Source organism: Bos javanicus, chromosome 5 (genome assembly GCF_032452875.1).
Source record: "Bos javanicus breed banteng chromosome 5, ARS-OSU_banteng_1.0, whole genome shotgun sequence".
NCBI classification, from domain to species: Eukaryota; Metazoa; Chordata; class Mammalia; order Artiodactyla; family Bovidae; genus Bos; species Bos javanicus.
This window is the reverse complement of record NC_083872.1, coordinates 84,639,992-84,665,992: the sequence shown is the minus strand read 5'-3', so window position 1 is coordinate 84,665,992 and position 26,001 is coordinate 84,639,992. Positions and strand designations below refer to the sequence as shown.

General features: G+C 41.0%; 1 protein-coding gene across 5 annotated transcripts in view; it reads right to left on the bottom strand.

Moving 5' to 3' along the window:
• Positions 1-26,001, bottom strand: part of LMNTD1 (lamin tail domain containing 1) — a 491,035-nt gene that overhangs the window by 353,232 nt on the left and 111,802 nt on the right. Inside the window, exon 2 of one of the 5 annotated variants that reach the window (XM_061417580.1) lies at positions 19,687-19,862. The exons of the other annotated variants lie outside the window; for them this stretch is intronic. The gene's annotated coding sequence lies outside the window, so the exon portion shown is untranslated. The remainder of the gene's footprint in view (positions 1-19,686; positions 19,863-26,001) is intronic. 5 annotated transcript variants of the gene reach the window in all.

Genomic DNA, 26,001 nt, shown 5'->3' with positions numbered 1-26,001 from the left:
TAGCCCATAAGATTCTACATGTTAAAGTCCCACAAGACAGCCCCACCCATCCCATCCCACATGCTTAACATGTGAATTTCTAGTTGAAGTTGTCACTTGTGATTCAACTGACCAAATATATGGAGATTATAGATTTCCTCCACCCGCTCCAGGGGTTTGATTAATTTGCTGAAGTTGCTCACACATTTCAGAAAAAAAAATTTTTCCTTCTGTTTATCAGTTTACTATAAAAGGATAAAACTCAGGGATAGCCAGATGGGAGAGGCGAGTAGAACAAGGTAAGTGGGAAAAGGCACCAAACTTCCATCCTCTCTGAGATGGCCATAGCTCAAAATACACAAAATATACAACCAAAGTTGCAAAGATAAAGAAATGAGTAAAACAGGCCATTTTAACAACAACTGTTTTTTAAAACCTATTAGCAAATAGACATTTGTTCAATTGCCTAATTTTGGTCCCAGAAGCATAATGTAGTTTTCACACACTTGGAGGAAACCACATTAGGCTGTCACCAAGGAAGGACAGGTCACTCATCAGTCTACATGCAAGGCCAGAGAATGGTACAGAGGGAGAGGGAGATGTCAGATAGAAGCCAGAAGGAAGGCGCCGCTTTCTTATAAATATGTAAATGGAAAAGCATGCATACTGAAAAACTTAAAACTCAACGTTCAAAAAACTGAGATTGTGGCATCTGGTCCCAACACTTCATGGCAAATACATGGGGAAAAAGTGGAAACACTGACAGTTTTTATTTTCTTGGGCTCCAAAATCACTGTGGATGTGAGTATAGCCATGAAATTAAAAGACTGTTGCTCCTTGGGAGAAAAGCTATGACAAACCTAGACAGAATATTAAAAAGCAGAGCAGCCCTTTGCTGAAAAAGGTCTGTATAGTCCAAGTTATGGTTTTTCCAGTAGTCATATACAGATGTGAGATTTGAACCATAAAGAAGGCTGAGCGCCAAAGAATTAATTCTTTGAATTATGGTGCTAGAGAACACTCTTGAAGATTCTTGGACTGCAAGGAGATCAAACCAGTCAATCCTAAGGAAAATCAACACTGAATATTCATTGGAAAGACTGATGCTAAAGCTGAAGCTCTAATTCTTTGGCCACCTGATTCGAAGAGCTGACTTATTGGAAAAGACCTTGATGCTGGGAAAGACTGAGGACAGGAGAAGGGGGTGACAGAGGGTGAGATGGCTGGATGGCATCACTGATTCAATGGACATGAGTTTGAGCAAATTCTGGAAATGAAGGACAGGGAAGCTTGACATGCTGCAGTCCACAGGGTCACAAAAAGTCGGACATGACTTAGTGATTGAACAACAACGATACTGAAAAATACTGGGGGACCACAAACCTACTGACCTTCAAGCTGACTGATCAGAACAGAATAGTGAATAAGTCACGACACACTGATGTGCTACAACTGGCTTGGACCAGCTCAGGAGAGCCTGAGAGTTGACTGTTAATTTCAGGAATTTTGCAAGGCAGATGACTTCATCCTGTAGCTTGAAACAGACCATGGTGGGAGTATTTACGTCACAGAAATGGGCAAAAGCTATAAACCAGGCTTCCTTTTCCCCTCAAGAGCCAGTTGTTAAACATTTACCAGCATTGAATCCTGACATTGTCACTATTTATGTGTTTATTAGTCAGCCTGACTCCAATAAGGAAACCAAGGACTCAAGAGATTGAGAGTCATATCCTTGGTGCCCTGTAAAATTGTAAGAGATTTGTAAGAGACAATGGAAGATACTGCCTAGATAATTGGTCTTTATACTGGACTTTGCAAATTCTTAAGAGTTTGTATACATAATTAAATTCAATTCCTGGTCGGGTAACTAAGATCCTGAATGCCACAGGGTTTGGCCAAAAATTTTTAAAATAAACACAACATTGTTTATAAACACAAATAAACACATTGTTTATAAACACAACAACATTGTTTATAAACACAACTATACTTCAATTAAAAATAAAAAAGAAAATGAAAAGAAACTTTTCTTTAAAAAAGATGGTATTTTAGCCCATAATTTTTCTGAATTCAGAACAATTGAGGAAATGTGTCAGAGACACTAATTCTTTTTATCATAGTTGGAGTGCTTTGCAGGACTACCAAAAATTTTAAGATACTTTGAAAAACCCCCATGGCTATAAATTTTACATGCCTTCTTTGCTGTTCAATGTGCTTTATTTCATAAGGTAATTAAAATATTAAAATGTATTTCATCAAACTATATTGTGAAATATTTATCCAATTACAGTCAATCCTCATTTTGTTTTACAAGATGTTCAATACTTTCTATCTCCTAGTAACAACAAAAAAAATTTTAACATAATTCTAAAATGTATAGATCTCAATTATAAAATGACTGAAAGGTACATAGTTGTTTTTTTTTTTTTAAGTCAGGAGCGAAGAAGTCTGGCATTGTGGCCTCAGGTTACTCTCACAGTCCTTACCATTAGACTGGAGAGTGAACATTTCTGGAGGAGGGTTAGACAGTGGTAAGCAAACCCTTACAGAATACCCAAAAGTAAAGAAGAGAAAAAAGAATCCCTTTGAACAGTTTAGTGACTCACTGCAAATGTTTCATCAAAGTTGTTGTTTAACAAAATACCTTCACTGAAAAGGGAAAGCTTTAGTTGCTCAGTTGTGTCCAACTCTTTGCAACCCCGTGGACTACAGCCTGCCAGGCTCCTCTGTCCGTGGAATTCTCCAGGCAAGAATACTGGAATGAGCTGCCATTCCCTTCTCCAGAAGATCTTCCTGACCCAGGGATTGAACCTGGGTCTCCTGCATTGCAGGCAGGTTTTTTACCATCTGAGCCACTACAGAAGCTCTGATGTGTGTGTGTGGGGCGGGGGGCAGGTGGGGGGGAAGTCTATGGAAAAGGAATCTAGAAAGCAATAGTTGTAAAACATGGTGAACTTCTTTTAAAATGATTATATATGTGTGTATATTTAAATACACATATATAAAAGTCAAAAACTGACTTGTTTCATTTTGCTTAAGAAGATCTTGAGCAGAAAAAAATAAAAACCGTTGATATCTATAAACAGTCATTAATTCACAGCCTACATTGTATCTCATGGTTTTGTTTTTTCAAGTATACCCCAAAGTCAGCTTTTCTTAGATCCTGTGATCTAAGTGTGCTTGATGTGAGCTCTCCTATGGAGTCATACCGGAGAGTAAATGTCTGTGTTATTAATAGTATCAAAGCAATAAATGTGTTCCTGACATCAGCTAAACCTGGGTATTTACAAGGCACCTGCACAGCCTCTAAGGCTGCTGGCAGAATATGTCGAATTGTTTCCTCTAAAAGCATCCACTAAAAATAACCCTTTTTTTCTTCTTTATTAGGAATTCCAGAAGTTATGGTCTCTTATAAAATCAAAAGCATGTGGGAACCGTTCCAGCAAGTTCCTTCGAGCATTCAAGGCGATATATTTGTGACCCTTCATACAGGGATGGCAGCAGCCATCTATGTTGATTGTTTCAATAAAACTCTCAATTTAAAGGTCATTTATTTTGGCAACTTGATGATTACATTTAGCCAGGTTGGAAGTAGGAGGTGAGATAAAATTTCCTTGATCAAGAAAAGAGAAAAAGTTTTTTTTTTAATCAAAAAAGTAGGCAATCTCAGTGGCAACAGTTTGTCCAAATAACTACAGACATTGCCTTAGTCTTCTGGCATCAAACAGTATAAAGAATGGCAAGAAAAAAACTCTTTCTGCTTTAGTGAAAAGAATCTATAACTATTCTGTTTTCTAGAAATGAGAGGAATAATTTATCCCACCAGTTCATCTATTTTCATGCCTAGGAAAACTTGTTTAAAAATTCTTTTCTCTTGCAAATGTATTCAGTAGTATTGATTTAGCCACTGCTTCTTACATCCAGGGCATGAAATCAACAGATAACTTATGTGCATGAAGGGAAATGAAAGACTTAGAAAATAATGCCTGTTAAAATACTTTTTAAAAAAAGTCAAAGGGAAGACATTTCTGAGAGCAAGGGAAGGGGAGTAAAAATGATGAAAGATTTTGCTGATGAAAGGAACTGTGCATGTTCAATCTATGCACCAAACTATGCACGTTCAATTCAAAGAAAAGACACTTAAATGACAATTATGAAAGGGAGGAGCCACTGGTTTTGGTTATTAGGCAAGGATTAGACGTAGCACAACAGATTGAAGAACACCCTCTTCACTCGGATGCCTTTAAGGGCAGCTTCTCAAATTCATTACTAGAGTTGCAACAGCCCTCCACTTGGGAGAAGCCAAGAAAGCTATCCTGCCTGCCTTCCTCCCTCCATCTATTTCTTTTCTTTCTCTCCCTCCCTTGTTGGAAGCACTCACTTTGCCTGATGCACTGTATTCTTTACGCTCCAGAGTCTGCCCAGTCAGATCAGCTTCAGTTTACTGAAGAACCTCCATTCACTCTGTGTGTAAACAAAGAACATTGCTGTCCATGCTCTCCTTTCCCCCTTGCTTACCAACTCCCCTAAAAATGTTTTCAGCTATTTTGCTTATTAGAATAGTCTAATTCCAGTGTTTAGGATGCAGTATTGGACTTCCCTGGTGGTCCAGTGGTTAGAAGCCTACCTGCCAACACAGGGGACAGGGGTTTGATTTCTGGTTTGGAAAGATTCCACATGTCGCGGGACAACTAAACTCGTGCATCACAGCTACTGAAGCCTGCAGGCTCTAGAGCCCAAGCTCCTCAACAAGAGAAGCCACTGCAGAAGCTCATGTACCATAACTAGAGAGCAGCCCCCACTGCTCTCTATTTACATAATTAGAGAAAGCCCGCGCAGAGCAATGAAGACCCAGAGAAGACAGAAAGGAAGAAAGAAAAGCAAGGGGAAAAAAGAAATAATGGAAGAAAGAAAGATGCAGTACTACTTGTTTGAAAACTCCAGCGTTGCTGGATTCAAGTATTGTTCCTTTTGCCTCCTTAGCTCCCGTTGGGCTCTCTGTACAGGAACATGCGTGGTGGGGATGGTGGTGGGTCTCAGGGACATGGGACTCTCTCACCTGAACAGGACGCCCTGCTCTCCTCTTCTCCAAGCTATCTCCCCCAGAGTCAGAGTCCCGAGAAAATGAAGAAACGGGCCTCCGAACTTGACCCCTGACTGAGACTGCTGTCGCTGCTCTTCCTCTGGCCCAGAATGACTGGCTTTGGTGTCATCTGTGTGTCAGGGAGTCAAACACTGATCTGGAAACACATGGGTTTTCTGCAAGGCCAACCCTTCCATGGCAAGTTTTCTAGGTTTGGAAGGAGACCACTCACTCACTCTCAGCTCCCTCCACAGGCCATCAGCGCCCCAGCCCCTTGCTTCAGAGAACTCCTCTTTCAGAAAATAACCCAGCCGCATCTGACTCAACTCATGTCTCCTCCTCACCCCAGATGGTGGGAGCGCCAGTGTGTCTGGGAGACCTGCTGTCCCAGCCTCTCTCTGCTGACCTTTCTCCAGGTCCCAGGAGCACTAAGCTCAGCAGGCCCAAAGGGTCTCAAATTTCAAAGGAGAGATCCTTACTCTTACTCCTCCCTGAGAGACAGGGGTGGGAGGGTGCAGGGGGTGTTGGAGAGAGCAGAAGAGTTCAGGTACCTCCTCCCCTCCCCTCTCCACCCCCACTCCACCCACCCCACCCCCCACTCCACTCACCCCCACCTTCACCCCATCCACCCCCACCCTCATTCCACCTACCCCTATCCCCACCTCTGCAAATTTTCTTGACAATGATCTTGGGATTTCCCTTCACTGTCTCCTCTCGAGAGGTGATAATGTGTGTACGCAGAAAGAATAACTTTTCTGCACAAGCATAGCACCTTTTTAAAGACAGCATTTTATCTCCCCGCCCTCCCCCATCACCATGTTAACTTGGGGGCCTTAGCTGGGGGCGGGAGAGAGTAGGGAAGGTGGTTGGTTACTGGCTGCTTCTCAGCCCTGCCTCCTCTCACTCCACCCAGGAGGTGGTAGCTGGCCCTCCTGCTGCTGTCACTGTAAATGCAGAATGTGAAGTACTTGGTGCCTTTAATCCCCCAATGATGCAACAGGAAAAATCCCTTTTCACACCCTGCTCCATGTGGACTAATCTGGACCAGCCACTGGGGCAGCCCCCCCTCCCCCAACCGCCCCGTCCCACCACCCCGCCCTTCCATCTACTTATGAGAGAGTCCCGGCCACTTGCTCCTGCCTCACTGGATGCTCAGTCCTCCTGACTGATATTTGGCAGTGGTCAGGCAATTCTCTACGTCATCATAGGGACCAACTCATCATTAACTTAGATGCTCTGATATCATCAAAATATACAACAAACTGAGAGGGAGAAACCAAGGAGCAAAATGTCTGCTGACAACTCAGCTTCTCTGTTTATTTTCCTGAGGATCCCTCCCCCACTGCATGTATCCCAACTCCCCTACCCCAGCGACAGCCTCCTCTGTGGACCCATTTTATCCTGCAAATCAGAATACTCTGAAACTATTCCCCATCCTTCCCCAACCTCAAGGGAAAGGATTCTCCCAGCTGATGGTTGTGCTCATGCTAAGTCACTTCAGTCATGTCCAACTCTTTGTGACCCTATGGACTGCAGCCCGCCAGGCTCCTCTGTCCGTGGGATTTTCCAGGCAAGAATACTGGAGTGGGTTGCCATGCCCTCCCCCGGGCGGGTCTTCCTGACCCAGGAATCCAATTTGTGCCTCCTGCATTGCAGGTGGATTCTTTACCACTGAGCCAGCAAGGAAGCCCAGCTGAAAGGCATATGCTTTTCCCCAGGGGATAGATTATCGCCTCAAGGCAGAGGTTCACAGAAATTCAGCAGCATCATTCTAAACTGCACCAGAGTTATACATGTAGAACTACTGTTGTCATAGAAATAAGAATGTATGCGTTAATGCCAAGCAACCTACAGCAAATTGCAGGCAACTGCCCAAGGCCCTGTGTTTTGGGAACCACATTAAGCACTGAGGCTTAGGTAGCTATTGGAAGAAAAGCAACAGCTGGTCAGTTGGTGGGGGGCAAAATACAAACATCTTCATCACATAAGCAATCTGTCATTTCTAACAGTATCACCAAAAAATGCGGTAAGGTTACCCTTTCCTCAAATACACTCTCCAGAGGGTCAATCTGTGACTTCTTTTCCTGCAATGTTTATAGTAACATTGACTTTAGTGGTTTTATTACCAAGATTCCACCTGTCCCAAAATGTAGACAGAGGAAAGAAAGCAGATGCAGAGATAGATCTGTATGAAGTGACTTCACGAGGCTGAGGTTACAGAGCTGTTATAAATGAGCTTCTAAGTGGCTACGACTCCAAAATTTTTTTCAAAACTCTGAATTTACAGACAAGAAGTTTACTTTTCCATGACCACAGATATACAAATAGAAATGAAAGCAAATGACAAAACGTATCTTTCTTTTCTCAAAATTTATGTTGTGAATGAGTAAAGGGAGAAACAGAACTGCCTAGGAACTGTAGTGCATGGTTCTACCACCTTTTTAAATATCTCAAATACAATATCACTCCATTCTTCAGCTCTACTCTTAGGTACAAATACACTGAAGGTTTCTAACTTTGATTTCTTAATTTACCTGTCTTGATAACCAATTGAGAATGTTATAAATCATTGTGTTATACAGAGATAATCTCTAATTTGGTTTCCTGGTGGCATAAAAGAGTTAATCTGTCTTTCCATAATTGAGTGTATCAATAACTTCTTGGAATAAGTTGCCCTTCACAAAGACATTTACAGAGAAAATAACAATCTTATTCCCTAGGAATTTAAAGAACAACTTTGGGAGGGTCACTTTGCCTTCCTCAGTCTTAATGTCATCATTTGTATAATGGAGATAACAATGACGATGATGATACTTTATTGTAACCTAAAGGACTGTTATATATGGGCTTCCCTGGTGGCTCAGAGGTTAAAGCGTCTGCCTCCAATGCGGGAGACCGGGTTCGATTATTATAACTGCTACAGAACACTTTCAGTTCAGTTCAGTTCAGTCGCTCAGTCATGTCCGACTCTTTGCGACCCCATGAATTGCAGCAGGCCAGGCCTCCCTGTCCATCACCAATTCCCGGAGTTCACTCAAACTCATGTCCATCAAGTCGGTGATGCCATCCAGCCATCTCATCCTCTGTCGCCCCCTTTTCCTCCTGCCCCCAATCCCTCCTAGCATCAGAGTATTTTCCAATGAGTCAACTCTTCGCATGAGGTGGCCAAAGTACTGGAGTTTCAGCTTTAGCATCAGTCCTTCCAATAAACACCCAGGACTGATCTCCTTTAGAATGGACTGGTTGGATCTCCCTGAAGACTAAGGGACCCTCAAGAGTCTTCTCCAACACCACACTTCAGAAGCATCAATTCTTCAGCACTCAGCTCTCTTCACAGTCCAACTCTCACATCCATACATGACCACTGGAAAAACCATAACCTTGACTAGACGGACCTTTGTTGGCAAAGTAATGTCTCTGCTTTTGATTATGCTATCTAGGTTGGTCATAACTTTCCTTCCAAGGAGTAAGCGTCTTTTAATTTCATGGCTGCAATCACCATCTGCAGTGATTTTGGAGCCCAGAAAAATAAAGTCTGACACTGTTTCCACTGTTTCCCCATCTATTTCCCACGAAGTGATGGGACCAGATGCCATGATCTTCGTTTTCTGAATGTTGAGCTTTAAGCCAACTGTTTTAACTCTCCTCTTTCACTTTCATCAAGAGGCTTTTGAGTTCCTCTTCACTTTCTGCCATAAGGGTGGTGTCATCTGCATATCTGAGGTTATTGATATTTCTCCTGGCAATCTTATTCCAGCTTGTGCTTCTTCCAGCCCAGCGTTTCTCATGATGTACTCTGCATATAAGTTAAATAAACAGGGTGACAATATACAACCTTTTCCTATTTGGAACCAGTCTGTTGTTCCATGTCCAGTTCTAACTGTTGCTTCCTGACCTGCATATAGGTTTCTAAAGAGGCAGGTCAGGTGGTCTGGTATTTCCATCTCTTTTAGAATTTTCCACAGTTTACTGTGATCCACACAGTCAAAGGCTTTGGGATAGTCAATAAAGCAGAAATAGATGTTTTTCTGGAACTCTCTTGCTTTTTCCATGATCCAGCAGATGTTGGCAATTTGATCTCTGGTTCCTCTGCCTTTTCTAAAACCAGCTTGAACATCTGTTGAGCTATTTCAAATCCTGAAAGATAATGCTGTGAAAGTGCTGCACTCAACATGCCAGCAAATTTGGAAAACTCAGCAGTGGCCACAGGACTGGAAAAGGTCAGTTTTCATTCCAATCCCAAAGAAAGGCAACGCCAAAGAATGCTCAAACTACTGCACAATTGTACTCATCTCACAAAACACTTTACAAACTATAAAATCTGATAACAGACATTAGTTACCTTCAAAATCCTGCTATAAGGCTCTACACTCTCTATAAAGACCTATATTACAACTGACGATTATCAGCTAGGTGTGTATGTCCAAAGCTATAACTACGTGCACAGAATGCACGTCTATCAGGATCATTTCTAAATGCAGCTCCTAAATCAGTGCTATATTTGAAAGTGCTTGGCACATTTTAACTAAGTTAATCACCATCCGGCATCAGAGGGCCCATGATGCTGCCTGGCCATTGCTAACTGGAAGCTAAAAATTAAATGTTAAGCTGCAAGAGCCATCCCAGGAATTAACAATGTGCTCCAGGCACACACTGCTGTGCCTTTTCCAGAGAAGCAGGAAGTGAAAATAACAACAAAAACTGCTCCATGGGGAGCCTTTACAACTGCCTGGCAGAGTGCTGAAGTCTTTCCACACACTTTACCCTTAACTCTCATGAGAGCCCTAGGAGGTAAGTATTGTGTTCCCTATTTTTGAGATGAGAAGATTCTAATTTTCTGATAAGATAAGGGACTGGAACTCATTGCTCCACCTTGGTTCTTAGCCAGTAGATGGGGATTGTGTCCTTCCACGCATATTTAAGGGTAACACTGACATTAGCTTATCAGGCCCGAAGACAGTTACTTGGAATCTTGCCTCTTTTCATACTCAGGACGAGGAGAGAAGGAAGATAAAACATAGAGCAGGTCATTTTGCTTCTGTTCATGTTTTTAGAAGGCTTTACAGTCCCAGTTCTGAAGGGAAGGTGGGACATCCTTCCAGAATTAGCTGGATTTGCCTCTCCTTGTACCCCGTGGCAGCTCCCTCATGAATATATAAGCAGCATAAGCTCTCCAGAACATCTGTCCAAGAGGAACAGCAGCGAGCGCTGCACCCCAGGTACCTTTTGAGAATCTGCCTGATTTTAAGACTGAGAGGTTTTTTTTTTTTTTTTTTTTTCCATCTGCAGCATCCCAATCTTAATAACCTGTAATTAACCTGATTTTTTTTTTTTTTTTTAAACATTTTATCCCGGTATTAGAAAAGACCCTGATGCTGGGAAGATTGAAGGTAGGAGGAGAAAGGGATGATAGAGGACAAGGTGGCTGGGTAGCATCACCGACTCAAAGGACATGAGTATGAACAAGCTCTGGGAGATGGTGAAAGACAGGGAAGCCTGGCATGCTGCAGTCCATGGGGTCGCAAACAGTCGGATATGACTGAGCGACTGAACCACAACCAAAACAACAAAATCAAAGTTTCTAGGAGTGAGTGACAGCTGAGGCAAATTTTTACCATCTGGGTGATTTCCCTGCACAGGGGAGCAGGTGAACCTGATTTCAGCAGCTAAATCCTACATCAGCTGATTCACAATTAAGTGCAGCCTCATTCATTCCAGGCTGTCAGAGAGCCGCACACTGAAGCCGAATCATACTCCTGTGCCCAACTAAGTAGAATGAATGCTAATGAAGAAATGTCAGGGAAGATGAAGCCACAGGATCATGGAAATTTAGAATGAAAGCTTAGATGAGGTTCATTTATTCCATCACTCAGCCAGGAGTCCCATTTGTCTAGATATAACAGATAACACATTTATCTACTGTTGGGTGACAAATTGCCACAAACTAGCAAAGTAATGGCACCCCACTCCAGTACTCTTGCCTGGAAAATCCCATGGACGGAGGAGCCTGGGAGGCTGCAGTCCATGGGGTCGTGAAGAGTCGAACACGACTGAACGACTTCACTTTCACTTTTCACTTTCATGCATTGGAGAAGGAAATGGCAACCCACTCCAGTGTTCTTGCCTGGAGAATCCCAGGGACTGGGGAGCCTGGTGGGCTGCCGTCTGTGGGGTCACACAGAGTCGGACACGACTGAAGCGACTTAGCAGCAGCAGCAGCAAAGTAAAGCAACATTCTTTTATTAGTATGCAGTTCTGTAAGGTGAAAGTCTCAAGGTTTTGGCTGGGTTCTCTTCTTAGAGTCCCACAGGGTCAAAGTCAAAGTGTCAGCTGGGTGGAGGTCTTATCTAGATGCTCAGGTGAGGACTCTGTTCACAAATACATTCAGACCATGGGCGGAACCCAGCTCCTTGTTACCAAGGGTGGAGGCCTCCATCTCATGGCTGGCTGTTTACCCCTAGCTGTTCTCAGCTTCTAGAGACCACCTGCATTCCTCATCACATGGCCCCTCCATTGTGGAGCCAACATTAGTATATGAAATCCTTCTCCTGCCTTGAAATTTTTTTCCTTTTATGCCATCAGCAAGACAAAGCTCTCCACTTTTAAGGGTTCCTGCAATTAGATTAGATCTACCTGAATTATCTCTCTTTCTAAAGGTTAACTCTGCCATACAATACACCACTCTCACAGGCTCCAGAGACTGGGGGGGGGCATGAAATCTTGGGGGACCACTTTAAGCTTCTGTCTACCACACTTGAAAGTGAAGTGTTAGTTGCTCAGTCATGTCCGATTCTGAGACACCATGGACTGTAGCCCCCTAGAATTTCTCTAGGCAAGATTACTGGCGGAAGTTGCCATTCCCTTCTCCAGGAGATCTTCCCAACCTAGGGATCAAACCCAGGTCTCCTGCATTGGAGACAGATTCTTTACCATCTGAGCCACCAGAGTGGCCACACTTAGCAACTAGAATTAATAAAAATATTGTTGGGTTTATCATATTCTTGAAAGATAAACATATTGTAAGTACAGGAAGAAGCAGTTAGAAATAATATTAAGAACCATGTCTAAATTTCTATACATGAAATTTTTCAAAGTTTAAATGGCATACTATTAACTCTCCAAGGAAGTATCTTAAAGAAACCAAGCTATGCACGTTGTTCTTCCATTGACACATGATAAAAATCAATCACATTATTTATTTACTCAATTGCTTAGTTAAAACTTGTGTCTCCTTTATGTTTGGGTCAATCTTATCTCTACTAGATTCTGCACCCTTGCAGGTGGTCAACAAGTTACCAACCAGTGTTAAAGTGCCTTATAAATTACTTGCCCAGGGATAGTGGTGATCATGGTATTTGGGTGTTCTAGGCAGATATCCTAAACCAATTTAATGCCTATATGTTGCCCAAATGCCCAAACCTATGAGGTTATTAAAGATGAGCTCAGGTTTATGATTGGTAAATTGCCAGCCACGCTATTAGAAGCTGAGAAGTTAATAGAAGAATTCTGAGGTGCCTTTTTCTGTATGATTGGAACAAAAGTTGTTTAGCTAGTTTCCTGGTAAGTACAGTCCCTGATTCCTGTAGATTCAAGCCCATTTCTGAGGCCAGTGATCAGGAAGTGGTTTTTTTTTTTTTTTTTCTGGTTAGTAAAAAAAACAGGTTTTGATTAGTAATTGCTATATTCATGCAAGCATAATAAAGTTTTCTTCCTGCATTCAATTTTTTAAAACTGTTACCTATCTTGATTTCCTAAACTGAAATACAGACTTTTGAAATTCCATGGTTTTTGTTTGATGTGGAATCTTTGCCAAAGCAGAAAACTTTGCTTCAAAAATAAATTTTGGGAATCTACATGAAAGCATGATCTTTTAATTTTAAAAAATAAAGAATATTCAAAGTATTCTTGGCCACAGGCTGAAAATCATCTTATGAATTAAATGATTTTCATCTTGAAAATCATTTAAAATATTTTGTTTCTTTTCTATCTACATCATCAGGGAAGTTCTCCTTCATTCCAGATAACAAAAGTGAAGCAGTATGACAGGAGACAGAATCATTTCCTGCTAATATTTCCAAGATCATCAAAATAAACTTGGAGAGCAGGCAGGTGGAAGCCCTTCGGGGGGTGGAAGTGAAGGGTTTCATTCACCAGCAAAGTCATTACCAGACCTTTGCCCTGGACTTCACCCTGCAGAAGCCCTGTCAGATCTTTCTCTCACCTACTGGATCCAAAATAAAGCTTTGTAGCCAAAACATTCAGTGACAGATGGCTCATTCATTGCTGTAATGCTACCCTTTGGGTCTCTGAGGGGATGATTTCAGGAATAGAAAGCAGGGCAAATATCAGAGTGGACATATAACAGAATCTAACACAAGCAGTGTTTCTCCAGTCACTGAAGGAATCAAGACCTTCCCTCCTAAATTCTTTACATCAAACAACAAGGCACGATCCTTCTCTCTCTCCAAATTGTAATTAGTGCATAGTCTGAGGCATTGTCCAATCCCCCATCAGACCCTACTAGCTTGGTCATTTTGCCAGCTACTTTATTTCCTTGTAACTAGAATGGTGATCATAAGAACATTTACCATTAGAACTTAATTAAGTGCCCAGCCTAAGTTAACTAAGCTTAGGTTTAGTTTAAGCCCAAGCACTCAGAAATGATAACTGTTCATATTTTCATTCCAGGATTTGATTAACTTGGTTTTTTCAGAAAGGAACAATGCATAAGAGAACATAAAGCAAGCTGCATAACAAAGGAAAACCACCAAAGGAAAGGATCTTTTGATAAAATTCCTAATTCAGATAGGACTTACACAAAGTTAGATGAAAGCCAGCATTTTATCATGTTATTGTGGAATTGGGGCAGCTTCTCTCTGAAACAGGCCTTAAGAAGCAATTACTTATTCTTTCCAGAGTTGAGATCTCTAAAGCAAAGGGAGATTGTGATTTCCTCCTAGTTAAGCTCTCCTGATAAAATTTTCACATTATTCATCAGAATTGCTTCTAAATTTCATTTTTCTTGTTTGCTTCTCTTTTTGAGAAAACATGTGGATTTTTTTTTCTATCCCATGCACTTACAAAGTTATAATTCATGAAGATCCTGCAGTTTGTTTTGCTTTCCCTAATTTGGCACAGCCTCATCTTTTCCCAGGAGGCCTGCATGTGTGCCGCTGTTTTCCAGTTTGTCTTGGCATCACGGCTTCACCTTTGGCACCAACTTCCGTACAGTTTTATCACCATTATCTGAACAGTGCCGCCCCATCTGCGTATGCTTCACAACTGCCCTCCTCTGCCTGGCTCAGCCTCCCGTTATATTACCCATCCATCTGCTTCTAAAGAATGAGGGAGTGATGCTGCTTCGCTCGGGGTTTGAGAATCCTGACCTTCTTTAGGGGTTAGTCACTGTGTATCATTGGGTTCCTAACTTTCTTTCTTCAAAATTTTCTTTTCTGGGGGCTTCCCTGGTGGTCCAGTGGCTAAGACTCAGCACTCCCAATGCAGGGGGCCTAGGTTTGATCCCTGTTTAGGGAACTAGATCCCACAGACCACAACTAAGAGTTCACACACTGCAACTAAGAACCCATACAGCTGAATAAATACATAAATATAAAACTGATTAAAAAAAAAATTATTTCCCAACTGAAAACCACATGAAATTAACCAGGTTCTGAGAAATGCTGGACTGGATGAAGAACAAGTTGGAATCAAGATTGCTGGGAGAAATATCAATAACCTCAGATATGCAGATGACACCACCCTTATGGCAGAAAGTGAAGAAGAACTAAAGAGCCTCTTGATGAAAGTGAAAGAGGAGAGTGAAAAGTTGGCTTAAACTCAACATTCAGAAAACTAAGATCATGGCATCCAGTCCCATCACTTCATGACAAATAGACGGGGAAACAGTGGAAACAGTGTCCGACTTTATTTTTGGGGGCTCCAAAATCACTGCAGATGGTGACTGCATAAAATTAAAAAACGCTTACTCCTTGGAAGAAAAGTTATCAGCAACCTAGACAGAGACATTACTTTGTCAACAAAGGTCTGTCTAGTCAAAGCTATGGTTTTTCCAGTAGTCATGTACAAATGTGAGAGTTGGTAAAGAAAGCTGAGTGCTAAAGAATTGATGCTTTTGAACTTTGGTGTTGGAGAAGACTCTTGAGGGTTCCTTGGACTGCAAGGAGATCCAACCAGTCCATCCTAAAGGAAATCAGTCCTGAAGATTCATTAGAAGGACTGATGTTGAAGCTGAAACTCCAATACTTTGGCCACCTGATGCGAAGAGCTGACTCATTTGAAAAGACCCTGATGCTTGGAAAGATTGAAGGCAGGAAGAGAAGGGAATGACACAGGATGAGATGGTTGGATGGCATCACCAACCCAATGGACATGAGTTTGAGTAAACTCCGGGAGTTGGTGACGGACAGGGAGGCCTGGTGTGCTGCGGCCCATGTGGTTGCAAAGAGTCGGACATGACTGAGTGACTGAACTGAACTAATGGTTTCTAGAATACCTTCAACGAGCTTTTGTTCTTACTATGATTGATTTAGGCTGAATGCCATTTTATCTCTGGGTGCCAGAATCTTTACATACATTACTTTTAATTTAACAATAATCCTATGTGTTAATAAGCGCTGTTATCCCCACCTTATTATTATGGGAATTTAAGTAATTACCCAATAGCCAGTAGTGGCAGTAAATGGCTGCCTTTCCCACCAAGCCAAGATGCCCAAACGGCACCTTTGAAGGACAGTTTTTCTCAAATATTTGTACGTATGAAAGTTATCTGGCATGTTTATTAAAAGTGTATACCACAGAGTTCATCCTGCAAATTTCAGGTTCCCTCAGCCAGATTTCTGATTCAGGGGGTGGATCCAGGCTCTGCCTTTCAACAGGCTCTCTGCCAGACCGATGTGGGGCAATCAGCACAGCACACCCAGCTCAGGAGAGATGTGACCTGGCTCTGCCTTCCCAGCTATGCACCAGCTCCAGACCAAGCACCCCTTAAAAGCCATAAATTAAATAAGTATTGAGATTCACATTTATAAGAAAACTTATGTTGTGTGGGGTTTTCCCAGAATTCAGATTTTATTGGGCGGCAGAATTCTAGCCTGGGGATCAACAGAACTGTTTCTTTGATCTCTTTCCTTTGCTGACTTCTTGTATGTCATTGGATCAAATAACTTACCTCATTGTGTCTCATTCTTGTCCTCTGCAGATGGACTGTGAAAGCAGATGTCCACTACTCATCACAGAAGACCACTAAAGAAGAAAACTGTGACCATGGCAAAAGCATGAAAAGCTCCAGGCACAGACTGTGGTGTGAGTCCTCAAGATAAATTACCGCATTACAAGAAGGGCATGTTGATTTTATCATGGTTACCATTTACTTTACAAAACAACCATTTGGTTGGCATCTGTGAGACTGGCGTGTAGAGGCTTGCAAGGCACAGGTTTTGTGTTCTTGGAAAAGTTATGTTGTAGTCTGTGTACCTTATTTTCTTCATGTGTGAAATGGGAGTAAAAGAATTATCAACCTCATGAAGTGTTGAGTTCAGTCACTCCATGCTTCACATAAATGAGCTTTGACCAATTGCTCAGCCCAGATATTTTTATTCTCAAGAGTTTGGCTTCAAACTATTGATAATATCAACATATTCATTCTCAAGTCTGTGCTGTATGCTATGAGATACAAGGTCTTACAAAAAACAAGTAGCTAAAACACACTTACATGATACTAAAGCAACTGACTTGGGGGGATTTTCACGATGTATTTTTTATGGGGAAAAGCTCCTTAATTGAAAAAAAAAAAAAGTGTCTATAATATGACCCTAGATTTTAAAAACAACATCAAAGCAATGACTGATTCCTCCAAATTTTGATATCATACATTATAAACACACATATAAACATACTCATTTATAAAATATTCAATACATGATTTACTAAGTGTATATATATGATTAACATAAGTTGTTTGGGAGAGAGAATAAAGAAATGATAAGAGAAGAAGGAAGACATGGAAAAAACCTAAACAAATAATAGAACAGTTTTAAAAAATATAGAGATGATTTTAAAAAGGATAAGTGATAGGACCTTATTTAAATAAATTTGCATCTGTATGTGTATATGTGTGTGTGTGTGAACAGCATAAAAACATAGTCACAAATACTATCAGTGGCTATCTCAAAGCATTGAAATGCAAGGAAAAAATGCTCTTTAGTGGTCTTTTTCAGTATTGCAATACTGTTTCTTATAATGACAAAAGTTACTTATAACTGAAAACATGGGACTCTGTCAAGATATTTATTAGTGCATATGATTTATTGTTTTACTTTTTTCAAATTGCCCCTAAAAGGTATGAATTACTTTGAAATGAGAAAAATTATATTCTTTAAAACAGTGTTCTTAGTAATAATAAAATGCAGTGGAACAAAGATACTCTTAATAGAAACCAAAGTTGCTTCAGTTACCCAAATAAAGCAGGCTGCACAATGAACTTGTTTTGCCAGAAGAAACTCAGTTACTGAATTCTTTCTTTCTTTTCCTTCTGTAAATGTTTTCAATGAAGTAAATATTGGATTTGTCAAATGAATCTAGGTTTTTAAAAAATTTTTATTGTATGGTTTTACTCATGTTTTCTCAACTTACTATTCTTTTCTATGGCTCATCATGTCCAAAACTGAACTCATCATTTTCTTCTGCCTCAGCTGACTTCTCTTCTTGTCTCTGTATTGGGTGCGGACCCTGGATCTTCCCTGCAGTTCATAGGTCCTCTTCAGTCAATGAGTCAGTCATTTCTGCAGACACTATCCTGATATCAGATCCTATCACATCTCTTGCCCTCAGCCATTGTCCTCACTGGTCCTGCCTAAATTGCAACTGTTAGCTTTAAATCAGTTCCTGGGTTTCTTCAGGTCTCCACTTTGAAATTGTCATCAGGCAGGAAAATGTCTAAACTTCTCTACATGCCACATAAGAAAAGTAGACGCTGTTCGCCTATCTTCACTTCTTTCCAGGAAACAAACCGTCTTCCCAAAACACGCTGCCTTGGGGCCTGTGGGTCACAGTGCTCTCACTCCCCGTGATGTCACAAGCCAGGTGACAGCTTCACCCCCCTGAACTCAATACCCGGTTCAGAGAGAGGCATCTGATAAGCACAGTCATCCATTCTGTCCCAGAACTCTTCTGCTAGAGTGAGAAGAAAAACTCTCTCCTGCTTTTGGTGGGTCACAGATTAAGTTAGCAAACTCCTCTGAAGACTTGTTTTCTTGAAACTTTCTAGGAGGTCATGTTCAAATAGTGTAGACACAGTAAGTCATTTCTTTTGGTTGTCCTATAAATAGGCACATATTTTCATCCAGTTTGGGACCAATTCCCATTTTATAAAGGCTACCAGGTTAGTAGTGATTTATGGTGATTTTTACTTTATTTTTAGTGTGGTGGTTCCAAAAAAGGAAGATATTAATTCTAATTTCTAATTTCAGCTGGGCTATAAGTGTCTTCATTTTTTCACACTCCACATTATAGGATTGCCATAGTAATTGTTTATTTTTGTTCTAACTTTTTATTGATAGATAACTGCATTAAAAGTACACAAAGTGCATGCCTCAATAAATTTTCAAAACTTAAAACAACTTTGTATATTTTATGCACATAGATAAAATTTAATGTGTCTAAGGTCAGGCTGAGTGCCGAAGAATTGATGCTTTTGAACTGTGGTGTTGGAGAAGACTCTGGAGAGTCCCTTGGACTGCAAGGAGATCCAACCAGTCCATTCTGAAGGAGATCAGCCCTGGGATTTCTTTGGAAGAAATGATGCTAAAGCTGAAACTCCAGTACTTTGACCACCTCATGCGAAGAGTTGACTCATTGGAAAAGACTCTGATGCTGGGAGGGATTGGGGGCAGGAGGAGAAGGGGACGACAGAGGATGAGATGGCTGGATGACATCACTGACTCGATGGATGTGAGTCTGAGTGAACTCCAGGTGTTGGTGATGGACAGGGAGGCCTGGTGTGCTGCGATTCATGGGGTCTCAAAGAGTCGAACACAACTGAGCGACTGAACTGAACTGAAGGTCAAGACCATATTCTCATTTTTCTCAACTGCCAAATTAAATCCCATGTGCAGAAGTAATGCCCAATGTTGATGTCACTGTCCTTCACCTATCAGACAAAGATTTTATACTTGAAAGTCACCAGGTAGAAAGGCTACTCCAGCATATGTATTTAACAATTCTTACGTCAATATGGAACAATTCTTCAATACTTTGGGTACTATTATTATCTCAGTTTTGTAGATCAGGAAACTGGTGGACAGAGACTTAAAAAGTGACTGAGATCAAATAGTAAGTGGAAGAGAGCAGGACCACAAAACAAAGCTCAATTTCCCCCAAATTATTTAAATCATCTAATTCCTTCACTAGGATGATTACATTTTCACTGAGACTGAGCAAAAACTTAACAATTTTTCTTAAGACCAAGAGAAAGAATCCACTTTCCTTTAGTAAATGTTAGCAGTGATTCAACCTTGGAGGAGGAAAACAGTTGAGGGAACTCGAATAGCATTTAAAATCCTTCAAAGAAGATATGCAAGAGTATGTGTTAGAAATTACAGACTAACTTTTCATTTATGGGCATCTTCCTGCATTTCTGACTACATCCAGATCCCTCTGCAGCACCAACTTCTTTTCTATTGCTGTTGGTATGGAATCTCAAAGATCCTTAACTTAGGAGCTCTTCCTGATTGGTGAGATGGTGCTTCTTAGTGGACAGCCTGCTTCTCATCTCTCTAAATGCCTGACATTTAATTACAGAAGGATGGATGAGAAAGATCTTCCTTGAGGCCACTGAGAAAATCCCAGCCAAAAAGCCTACAAATTCCCATTTATTCCAATTGCTTAAGGTAAAGAAATTCTTCAGATTCCTTGGATATGTTTAAAAAAAATTCCAAGACTATTTACTTTGATATATAGTTTGAAAAGCTATAGATACTGCTAAGACATCTGTGGGAGACAGAGTTATGTTCTGATTCTGATTTGACTGTGACTACTTCTGTTTAAAAATAAAAAGCAAACAGTAACCATTAGGGATTTAGTACCTGCCTTTCTTTATGTTTTTATTCAATATAGCTAAGATGAAGACAAAAATTTGGTGAGACTTTACAGATGAAGTGAAGAAAATAAAATACACACCAATTTGCTGTCTCTGACACAGAATATTCTAAGGAGTACAGTGGAATCAATCTATCTTGAGTCTGAACTAGTACAGGCTATACATGAAGACTGAGTATATTATAGATCTATAGACAAGGGAGATAAGATAGAATAAAAGAATAATTTTGAAGTTGCCTTTTAATTAAAGTTAATGCATCACTGTAACTTTAAAAGCAAAAATAAATCTAAGCAACTTACCATCTTTCTAAAGTAACTTTTTTATGAGTAACAATTGCAGTTATAAAAGACTATGGTATAAAATTTGTATTAGGGAGAAACATGGTCTTAACCTTTAAGAAATTATCTCTTGCTCTTTCTATGCCAAAATAACTCTCTTAATAAATGTCTTTCAAATCAAGTAGTAGCAACCACAGAAAGTATGCCTGCCTGCATTTGCTTTATGAACTTGATCTGAAGAACGATGACGGTATAATTCCATTACCCTGTAAATCATCACTTTCTTCACTGATCTCCTCTCATTTCCAAATATTGGTGGGATCTAGATAGTTGAGAAAGGTCCTGGAGGCATCACCTTCACCCCTACCTGCCCCAACTCTTTGCATCCTGCATCCTCATGACTTCATGATACGCCAAACCTCCTCTTGCTGGAATCACAAGATCATACTGATTGGTTTCTATGCCGTTACAAGCAAGAGGTGTCTTAAAATGCAGTTTATTCTCCCTCCTTCACTGTTGGTGGGAATATAAGTTGGTACAACCACTATAGAGAACACTATGGAGGTTCCTTCTGCTGCTGTAAGTCACTTCAGTTGTGTCCGACTCTGCGCGACCCCATAGATGGCAGCCCACCAGCCTCCCCCGTCCCTGGGATTCTCCAGGCAAGAACACTGGAGTGGGTTGCCATTTCCTTCTCCAATGCATGAAAATGAAAAGTGAAAGTGAAGCCGCTCAGTCGTGTCCAACCCTCAGCGACCCTATGGACTGCAGCCTACCAGGCTCCTCCTTCCACGGGGTTTTCCAGGCAAGAGTACTGGAGTGGGGTGCCATTGCCTTTTCCATGGAGATTCCTTAAGAAAGAAAAAATAGAGCTACCACATGATCCAGCAATCCCACTCCTGGGCAATATCCAGGAAAAAACATGCTTCTAAAGGGCACATGCATGCCAGTGTTCACTGTAGCATTGTTTATAGTAGCCAAGACATGGAAGCAACCTAAATGTCCATCAACAGATACATGGATAAAGAAGATGTGGTACAAATATATAATGGACTACTACTCAGCCATTAAAAAGAGTAAAACAATGCCATTTGCAGCAACATAGACGAACCTGGAGATTATCATACTAAGTGAAATAAGTCAGACAGAGAAAGACAAATATCATATGATCTCACTTAATGTAGAATCTAGAAAACAATGATACAAATGAACTTATTTACAAAACAAAAATAGACTCACAGACTTATAGAATGAACTTGTGGTTACCAGGGATGAAGGGTAGGTAGGAGGGATAGATTGAGAGTTTGGGATTGACATGTAAACACTGCTATTTTCAAAATAATCAACAAGGACTTGCCATATAGCACAGGGAACTCTATTCAATATTCTGTGATAACCTAAATGGGAAAAGAACTTGAAAAAGAATACATACATGCATGTGTATAACTGAATCACTTTGCTGTACACTTGAAACTAATACAACATTGTTAATCAACTATACACCAGCATAAAATTTTAAATTTTAAAATAAAATCAATGTAGTTTTTCTTGATCTATAGTAATTTTAATATTATCACAAATATACACTAACATCATCTTTCTAAACTAGCACACCAGATAAATTCCTCACCATATGGAGAATTAAGTTAACATTTGGTTAGGCAGCGTGAACTATAATACAAAGTTACCATCATCAAAACATTATGATACTGGCACAAATACAGATACACGGATCAACGGAACAGAACAGAGAGCTCAGAAATGAATCCACACTCGTACGGTCAATTCATTTGTGACAAAAGAGCTAAGAATACCCACTGGGGAAAAAAGTCTCTTCAACAAATGATGTTGAGAAGCCTGGACAGCTATGTGCAAAAAAATGAAACTGGATTTCATTCTTACACCACATACAAAAATAAACTCAAAACAGATTTAAGAGTGAAACGTTAGACCTGAAATCACAAAACTTCTAGCAAACGTAGGTAGTAATCTCTCTGACATTGGACTTAGCAATTTTTAAATTTTTTTATGTCTCTTCAGGTAAGGGAAACAAAAGCACAATTAAGCAAGTGAGACTACATCAAACTAAAAGCTTTCACATCAGAAAAGAAACAAGCAACAAAACAAAAGGCAAGCTACCAAACAGAAGAATATTTGCAAATGATGTATCCAGTAAGGGACTAATATCCAAAATATACAGAGGGCTCATACACCTCAATATTGAAAGAAAAAAAAAAATCTGATTTTAAAATGGTCTCAGGGACTTTCCCGGTGATCCAGTGGTTGGGAATCCGTCTTCCAATGCAGGGGACATGGTTTCAATCCCTGGTCAGGGAACTAAGATCCCACAGGCTGCAAGGCAACTAAACCCACAGGTCACAGCTAGACAGCGTGTGTGCCACAACTAAGATCCAACAGAGTCACAAAGAAATAAACACGAGCACAGGACCTGAAGAGACATTTTTCCGAGGAAAACATACCAATGGCCAAAAGACATATGAAAATGTACTCAATGTCACTAAACATTAGGGAAATGTAAATCAAAATGAGATACCACCTCACACCTGTCATGGTGGCTATTATAAAAAAGATAAGAGACAACAAGTGTTGGTGAAAGATGTAGAGAAAACGGACCTCCCACACACCTCTCACGCACTGTTGTTAGGAACGTAAATTGATGCAGTCACAATGGATCAAACCTGGGCTCCCTGCATTGGGAGCAGAGTCATAGCCACTGGACCACCAGGGAAGTCCCCTCATTTCTGGTTTTAATAATATTTATAAAATTAGGGATACAAAAAAAAAAAAAAAGGTGTTCTTAACTTGAAGTCTTGGTTAAGAATGCTCCAGGGACTTCCCTGGTTGAGGAACGAAGATCCCATAGGCTACAGGGCAGCTAAAGCCCATGCGGGTCAACTACTGAGCCCTTGTGTTGCAAGTAAGACCTGATGCAGCCAAAATAAATATTTTTTAAAAACGAATACTTCAGTGGACAGTAACAGAAAACACTATGAATGGTGGCTCCAGTCAGTCAGTTCAGTCACTCAGTCGTGTCCGACTCATTGTGACCCCATGAACCGCAGCACGCCAGGCCTCCCTGTCCATCACCAACTCCCGGAGCTTACCCAAACTCGTGTCCATTGAGTCGGTGATTCCATCCAACCATCTCATCCTCTCCCCTTCTCCTCCTGCCCTCAATCTTTCCCAGCATCAGGGTCTTTTCAAATGAGTCAGCTCTTCGCATGAGGTGGCCAAAGTACTGGAGTTTCAGCTTCAACATCAGTCCTTTCAATGAACAGCCAGGACTGATCTGCTTTAGGATGGACTGGTTGGATCTCCCTGCATTCCAAGGGACTCTCAAGAGTCTTCTCTAACACCACACTTCAAAAGCATCAATTCTTCAGTACTCAGCTTTCTTTACAGTCCAACTCTCACATCCATACATGACCAGAGGAAAAACCATAGCTTTGACTAGAGGGACCTTTGTTGGCAAAGTAATGTCTCTGCTTTTTAATATGCTGTCTGATTTGGAAATAACTTTCCTTCGAAGGAGTAAGTGTCTTTTAATTTCATGGGTGTAGTTACCATCCGCAGTGATTTTGGAGCCCCCAAAAGTAAAGTCAGCCACTGTTTCCACTGTTTTCCCATCTATTTGCCATGAAGTGATGGGACCAGATGCCATGATCTTCGTTTTCTGAATGTTGAGTTTTAAGCCAACTTTTTCACTCTCCTCTTTTACTTTCATCAAGAGCCTCTTTAGTTCTTCTTCACTTTAAGCCATAAGGGTGGTGTCATCTGCATATCTGAGGTTATTAATATTTCTCCTGGCAATCTTGATTCCAGCTTGTGTTTCTTCCAGTCCAGCGTTTCTCATGATGTACTCTGCATATAAGTTAAATAAGCAGGGTGAGACTATACAGCCTTGACATATTCCTTTCCCAATTTGAAACCAGTCTGTTGTTCCATGCCCAGTTCTAACTGTTGCTTCCTGACCTTCATACAGGTTTCTCAAGAGGCAGGTCAGGTGGTCTGCTACTCCCATCTCCTGAAGAATTTTCCAGTTTATTGTGATCCACACAGTCAAAGGCTTTGGCATAGTCAATGAACCAGAAATAGATGTTTTTCTGGAACTCTCGTGTTTTTTCCATGATCCAGCAGATATTGGCAATTTGATCTCTGGTTCCTCTGCCTTTTCTAAAACTAGCTTGAACATCAGGAAGTTCACAGTTCACGTATTGCTGAAGCCTGGCTTGGAGAATTTTGAGCATTACTTTACTAGTGTGTGAGATGAGTGCAATTGTGCGGTAGTTTGAGCGTTCTTTGGCATTGCCTTTCTTTGGGACTGGAATGAAAACTGACCTTCTCCAGTCCTGTGGCCACTGATGAGTTTTCCAAATTTGCTGGCATATTGAGTGCAGCACTTTCACAGCATCATCTTTCAGGATTTGAAATAGCTCAACTGGAATTCCATCACTTCCACTAGCTTTGTTCATAGTGATGCTTCCTAAGGCCCACTCGACTTCACATTCCAGGATGTCTGGTTCTAGGTGAGTGATCACACCATCGTGATTATCTGGGTCATGAAGATCTTTTTTGTACAGTTCTTCTGTGTATTCTTGCCACCTCCTAATATCGTCTGCTTCTGTTAGGTCCATACCATTTCTGTCCTTTATCGAGCCCATCTTTGCATGAAATGTTCCCGTGGTATCTTTAATTTTCTTGAAGAGATCTCTGCTGCTGCTGCTTCTGCTAAGTCACTTCAGTCGTGTCCAACTCTGTGCGACCCCATAGACAGCAGCCCACCAGGCTCCCCTGTCCCTGGGATTCTCCAGGCAGGAACACTGGAGTGGGTTGTCATTTCCTTCTCCAATGCATGAAAGTGAAAAGTGAAAGTGAAGTCACTCAGTCGTGCCCGACTCTTAGCGACCCCATGTACCGCACCCTACCAGGATCCTCCATCCATGGGATTTTCCAGGCAAGAGTACTGGAGTGGGATGCCATTGCCTTATTCTAGTCTTTCCCATTCTGTTGTATTCCTCTATTTCTTTGCATTGATCGCTGAGGAAGGCTTTCTTATGTCTCCTTGCTATTCTTTGGAACTCTGCATTCAGATGCTTATATCTTTCTTTTCTCCTTTGCTTTTTGCTTCTCTTCTTTTCACAGCTATTTGTAAGCCCTCCCCAGATAGCCATTTTGCTTTTTTGCATTTCTTTTCCATGGGGATGGTCTTGATCCCTGTCTCCTGTACAATGTCACAAACCTCAGTCCATAGTTCATCAGGCACTCTATCTATCAGATCTAGTCCCTTAAATTTATTTCTCACTTCCACCATATAATCATAAGGGATTTGATTTAGGTCATACCTGAATGGTCTAGTGGTTTTCCCTTTCCTCAATTTACGTCTGAATTTGGCAATAAGGAGTTCATGATCTGAGCCACAGTCAGCTCCTGGTCTTGTTTTTGCTGAATGTATAGAGCTTCTCCATCTTTGACTGCAAAGAATATAATCAATCTGATTTCGGTGTTGGCCATCTGGTGATGTCCAT